The following is a 6,202-nucleotide window of genomic DNA, read 5'->3' as shown; positions in this document are numbered from 1 at the left end:
TAAACCTGTGCTAATTATTCCCTATGAAGGAGACCATAGAGTCCATGTTTCTTTGGGTCTGGTACACTTCACTTAGAATATTTTTTCCAAGTCCTTCCATTTCCTTACAAATGGGGCAATGCCATTCTTTCTGATAGAGGCATAGAAATCCATTGTGTATATGTACCATATTTTCCTGATCCATTCGTCTACTGAGGGGCATCTGGGTTGGTTCCAAATTCTAGCTATGACAAATTGTGCTATGATGAACATTGTTATGCTGGTGGCTTTGTGTGATTGTTTTTGTGGTCTTTTAGATAGATGCCCAAAAGTGGGGCTGCTGGGTCATAGGGGAGCTCTATGTTTAGCCTTCTGAGGAATCTCCATACCACATGCCAGAGTGGCTGACCCGGTTTACATTCCCACCAACAATGAAGTAAGGTTATCTTTGGGCCACATCCCCTCCAAAAATTGTTATTGTTAGTTTTCTTGATATAGGATATTCTTACTGGGGTGAGATGGAATCTCAATGTTCTTTTGATTTGCATTTCTTTTGTGGCTAGTGATGTAGAGCATTTTTTCATATGTGTCTTGGACATTCTCATTCCCTCATCAGGGAAGTCTAGTTTTAAGTCTTTAGCCCACTTGATGAGGGGACTATTGGTTCTTTGCGGTTTTGTTATGGAGGGAATGTAATTTTTTTAGTTCTGCATATATTTTAGATATGAGGCCTTTGTCCCTTGTATGGCTGGGAAATATCTTTTCCCAATCTGTGGGCTTTCTGTTTATCTTGTGAGCTATGTGCTTTGCCCTGCAGAAGCTCTGCCATTTGATGCAGTCCCATTTGTCCAACCTTTCTTTGATTTGTAGCCTTTCTGGGTCATTGTTAAGGAAGTTCAGTCCTGTGCCAAGGAGCCCAAGGGTTTCTCCTACTCCTTCCTGTAGTGTATTCAGGGTATCTGTTTTGATTTAGAGGACTATGATCCATTTGGGATTGATTTTGGTGCAGGGTGATATATAAGGATCTAGTTTTAGTTTCTTACAGGTGTTGAACCAGTTTTGCCAGCACCATTTGTTAAAGAGGCTGCCTTTCTTCCATCCTATTTTTTTAGCTCCTTTATCAAAGATTAAGTAGGCCTAGTTCTGCGGGTTCATTTCTGGGTCTTCAATTCTGTTCCATAGTTCTTCAGGCCTGTTCCGGTGCCAATACCAAGCTGTTTGTATTACTATAGCTTTATAATACAGCTTGAAGTTGGGTATTGTAATACCTCCAGCAATGTTCTTTCTGCTTAGGATTGTTTTTGCTATTCTGGGTCTTTTATTGTTCCATATAAATTTCTGGATTGCTTCCTCTATTTCATAAAAAAATGGTGTTGTGATATTAAAGGGTATTGAATTGAATTTGTTGATAGCCTTTAGCAATATTGCCATTTTGATTATATTAATCCTCCCAATCCAGGAGCATGGGAGGTTTTTTCATTTCCTTAGTTCTGCCTTAATTTAATTTTTCATATTTTTAAAGTCCTCATCATAAAGGTCTTTCACTTCCTTGGTTAGGGTTATTCCTATGTTTTTTGAGGCTATTGCAAAAGGAGTTGCATTCCTGATTTCAGCCTCAGCATTCAGCTCATTAGCATATAGAAATGCCATTGATTTTTGAGGGTTTATTTTATATCCTGGAAGTTTGCCAAAGTTTTGGATCATCTCTAGTAGCTTGGGTTAGAGTCAATGGGTTCTTTAGGTATAGGATCATGTCATCTGCGAAGAGAGAAAGGTTAACTTCATCTTTTCCTATTTGGATCCCCTTTATATTTTCTTCTTGTCTAATTGCTCTGGCTAGGAATTCTAGTACTATGTTGAAGAGAAAGGGAGAGAGTGGAGATCTCTGTCTTGCTCCTGATTTTAAAGGGAATGGCTTTAGTTTTTCACCATTTATAGTTATGCTTGCTGTTGGTTTGTCATAAACTGCATTGATTATATTCAGGAATGTTCCCTGGAATCCCAGTTTTTCCAGGGCTTTTAGCATAAATGAGTGCTGGATTTTATCGCATGCCTTCCGCATCCAAAGATATAACCATGTGGTTCTTTACCTTGCTCCGGTTGATGTGGTGGATTACATTAATTGACTTGGGTGTATTGAACCAAATTTGCATCCCTGGGATGAATCCAGTTTGATCATGGTGCATGATTTTTTTTGATGACCTGTTGAAGTCGATTGGCCAAAATTTTGTTGAGAAATTTTGGGTCCATGTTCATCAGGGAAATCGGTCTATAGTCCTCTTTCAGTGAAGAGTCCCTCCCTGGTTTTGGAATGAGGGTTATAATGACTTCATAGAATGTGTCTGATAGTGAACTTTCTCTTTCAATTTCTTTGAAGAGCTTGAGGAATATTGGTGTGAGTTCTGTTTTGAAGGTCTTGTAGAATTCTGCTGTGAATCTGTCTGGACCTGGACTTTTCTTGGGTGGGAGATCCCTTATTGCCATTTCTATGTCAATGCTGGATAGCGATCTGTTCATAAGGTTTAAATCTTCATGGTTGAGTTTGGGGATATCAATTTCTTCTAGGAAATAATCCATTTCTTCCATGTTCTCGAATTTTTTGGCCTAAAGTTTTGCAAAATAGTCCCTTATTGTGTTCTGAATTTTGGTCGTTTCTGTGGTGATGTTACCTGTCTCATCTCTTATCTTTATTTGGGTGTGCTACCTTCATTTTTTGGTCAGGTTTGCTAGGGGTCTGTCTATCTTGTTGTTTTGTTCAAAGAACCAACTCTTTGTTTTGTTGATTCTTTTGATGGATATTTTTGTCTCTAATTCATTTAATTTTGATTTGATTTTAATTATTTGCTTCCATCTATTGACTTCGGGTTTGGCTTGTTGTTCTCATTCAAGGAAATTAAGGTACTTCCTTAAAATAGTGATCCAATTTATGAGCCTATGTCGTTTGATTGGCAAATTAAGTCCATTAATATTGAGAGTTAGGATTGAGAGATGATCGTTTGTTCCTTTCATTATCACTATCTTGTTAAAAGCTTTGTCTTGGGCTGGGGATATGGCCTAGTGGCAAGAGTGCTTGCTTCGTATACATGAAGCTCTGGGTTCAATTCCCCAGCACCACATATACAGAAAATGTTCAGAAGTGGTGCTGTGGCTCAAGTGGCAGCGTTCCAGCTTGAGCAAAAAAAGAAGGCAGGGACAGTGCTTAGGGCCTGAGTACAAGCCCCAGGACTGGCAAAAAAAAAATCTGCGTCTTCCCATTTCTTGATCTGATATTCTGGTTAACTATTTAGGGTTTATTTCTCTGTCTGTATTGGAATCTTGATTATTTTCCCTGTATAGTATATCTTTGAGGATTTTCTGTAAAGCTAGATTGGTGGGGATATATTGTTTCAGTTTTTCCTTACTGTGGAAGACTTTTATTTGACCTTTGGCTATGAATGAGAGTTTAGCTGGGTACAGTATTCTTGGTTGATAGTTACTTTTATTTAGCGTTTGGTATACCTCATTCCAGGCTCTCCTTGCTCTCATGGTCTCTGCTGAGAAGTCTGGGGTAATTCTGATTGCTTTTCCTTTATATGTGATTGTTTTCTTCTCCATAAGAGCTTTAAGGAGGGAGGGAGGGGGGCATGAGGGACAAGGTAACAAACAGTACAAGAAATGTATCCAGTGCCCAACGTATGATACTGTAACCTCTCTGTACATCAGTTTGACAATAAAAATTTGAGAAAAAAAAAAAAAAAAAAAAAAAAAAAGAGCTTTAAGGATTCTTTCCTTGGACTCTACTGATCCTGTTTTGATCACAATGTGTCGGTGGGATGTCCTGTTCTGGTCTGGTCTGTTTGGGGTTCTAAATGCTTCTTGCATCTGTATAGGCCTATCCTTCTGGATATTTGGGAAGTTCTCGGCTAATATTCTGTTAAATCAATTGCCTATTCCATTAACTTCTTTCTCTTGGTTTTCCTCAATACCTATTAGCCTTAAATTGGGCTTAAATTGAGCTCCTGGGGTGATCTTTTTTGTAGAGTGGATTGGTTTTGTATTCTTTTTTTATTTTTCTCCATAGATTCTAGGTAATCTTCAGCTCTTGAGATTCTATCCTCTGCTTCAGTTAGTCAGGACTGTAGGCTAGTTACTTGATTTTGAATCTTTTTTTCTTCTGACTGGTCTTTCCTGATGATTTCCATGTCATCTCTTAGGTCCTGTATGGACTTCTTTACTTCATTAACTTTATTAATTTGTTTTTGTGTGCTGTCTCTCAAATCTTTTAACTGGGTAGCTATATTTTCATTTGACTTTTGAAGTTCATATATCTTTCTATTTCTCAAGGCCATGAAATCGTCTATTACTTTATGGAAGAATTGCTGTATTGATTCAAGCTTTTCATTTATCATGTTTATCAGTAGACTTTGTAGAGCATTTTGAGGGTTCTTTTCCATGTGTTTGATTGACTGCTCTGCTTCCTGCTTGTTTTGAGTGGTAGATAAGATTCCATTGTTTACCATCTTTCTTTGTTTCTTCTGCCCATTTGGATTGGGAATGCCAATCTACAAGTACCTGTGAGCACCGCTTAAGACCCAAGGCAGACCTTACCTAGCACTGTTGTGTAAATCTTAGCAGTTCACAATTATATGCGGATACCTTGTATCCCTGTATATAAAATTAGATTTGGTGTTCCTAAAGAATACAATTTCAATATAACAACCAATCCTGAGCCCTGTATTCAGTAGTTACTTATTTAGTCTTACAATCCTATAAGCAATTCTTGTTTTTATATTAAGTTCTTTTAGGACTGGCTTTCTCTATGAACCACTTTGATTCACTCGGATTAAGCTGGAATACCCTCTATCCAATAACCAGGAGTCAACGGAAACTGGAGGTCCAGGCAGTAAGTCAAGAGGGTAAATTGGAGGTAGTAAAGAGAATAGAGTAAAGAGTAAAGAGAATGGGGGGGGGGGTGATTTTGGTTTAGTTTCAGTGACGTCGAAATATGGAGAACAGTAGAATCAGTAGAAAGAACAAAGTTAAAATGATAGACAATGGAGAGTTAGCAGAAAAGAATGGAGGTGTTATTCATAGGAAAGTAATTCTTAAAGAAAGAGAATGCAAAGAGAGAAATAAAGAAAAAATACTGGAAGACAGATGCACAAAACAGAAAAATTATTTAAAAAGGAAAAAAAAAACTTGATGAAACAAACAGGTAAAAATGGAAAATAAAAAAAAAAGGCGATGTTTCAGAAATGAAAACAAAAAAAGAAAGCTTAAAAAATGTTTGTGAAAAAAATGGAGTCTTCCTTGTTTGGGTGGGCTTTCTACAGTCTCTGGTTTCCTTGTGATGATGTGCAGTCTATTTTGCTGCTTGGCTGGTTTGACTTGCTTTCAGTTTGCATGAGGTGGATCTGCTCTGACCCTAATCCCTTGTTAGTTAAATCCTAGGTCTCTGTGGTTCTCACACCTTGCAGGTAAGACTTGGGTGTCCTCTGTAGTTGGGGGTCATGAACAGTTTCAGGAACCGTGGCTCCTCTCGTCTGCTCTCTTTTTCCTCTTCTTGTCTGACTTCCAAGGTTGATTCTTTGATGATATAATTATCTCATACTGAGGATACTAAAAGTTGAATAGTTTTAGTCAAATGAATAAATGAGCATTATATACCTGAATGCTAGAAATAAGCACACTGTATCTTGCAGACTCTGCCAAAACAGTGTTTTCAGGTAGAAGCCATGAACAGTTTAATTAGCTCTAAGCTAAAATTAAATTATATTTAACACTATGTTATGGTGAGTAAAGATATCTTTGCAGTGAAACTAAACCATACTGGCATGCTATCCATCAAATAATGACAATTTAACCAAGAAGTGGCCCTTTTAATTTACCAAATATTTGTAGGATAGAGTTTTAAAATTATTTATTAGGAAATGGAGAAGATATTTATTTATGAACCCTTTTTTAAACGAGGACACCTAGTTTTAAAAAACAAAGTGTCTAGATATTAGGATATCTATAAAAATGTTGTTTTGCTTCTGATCTATGGTTAACTCTTTATGGAAAAATGTTTCTGATATTAAACTTTAAAATGTAATGCCATTTAATTCAAAGCAGTCTTAGACAATGTTTACCACATATATTCAAAGAACGTTTTTCTGCCATTTTTGAATTATTATGGTTTTATTCTACTTTAATTTATGGGTAAATGCTAAAAAAAAAACTTTTGCTTTGTTTTATTCTAATT

The sequence above is a fragment of the Perognathus longimembris genome, chromosome 9, assembly GCF_023159225.1.
Source record: "Perognathus longimembris pacificus isolate PPM17 chromosome 9, ASM2315922v1, whole genome shotgun sequence".
NCBI lineage: Eukaryota > Metazoa > Chordata > Mammalia > Rodentia > Heteromyidae > Perognathus > Perognathus longimembris.
Note: the sequence above shows the minus strand (reverse complement) of the source record.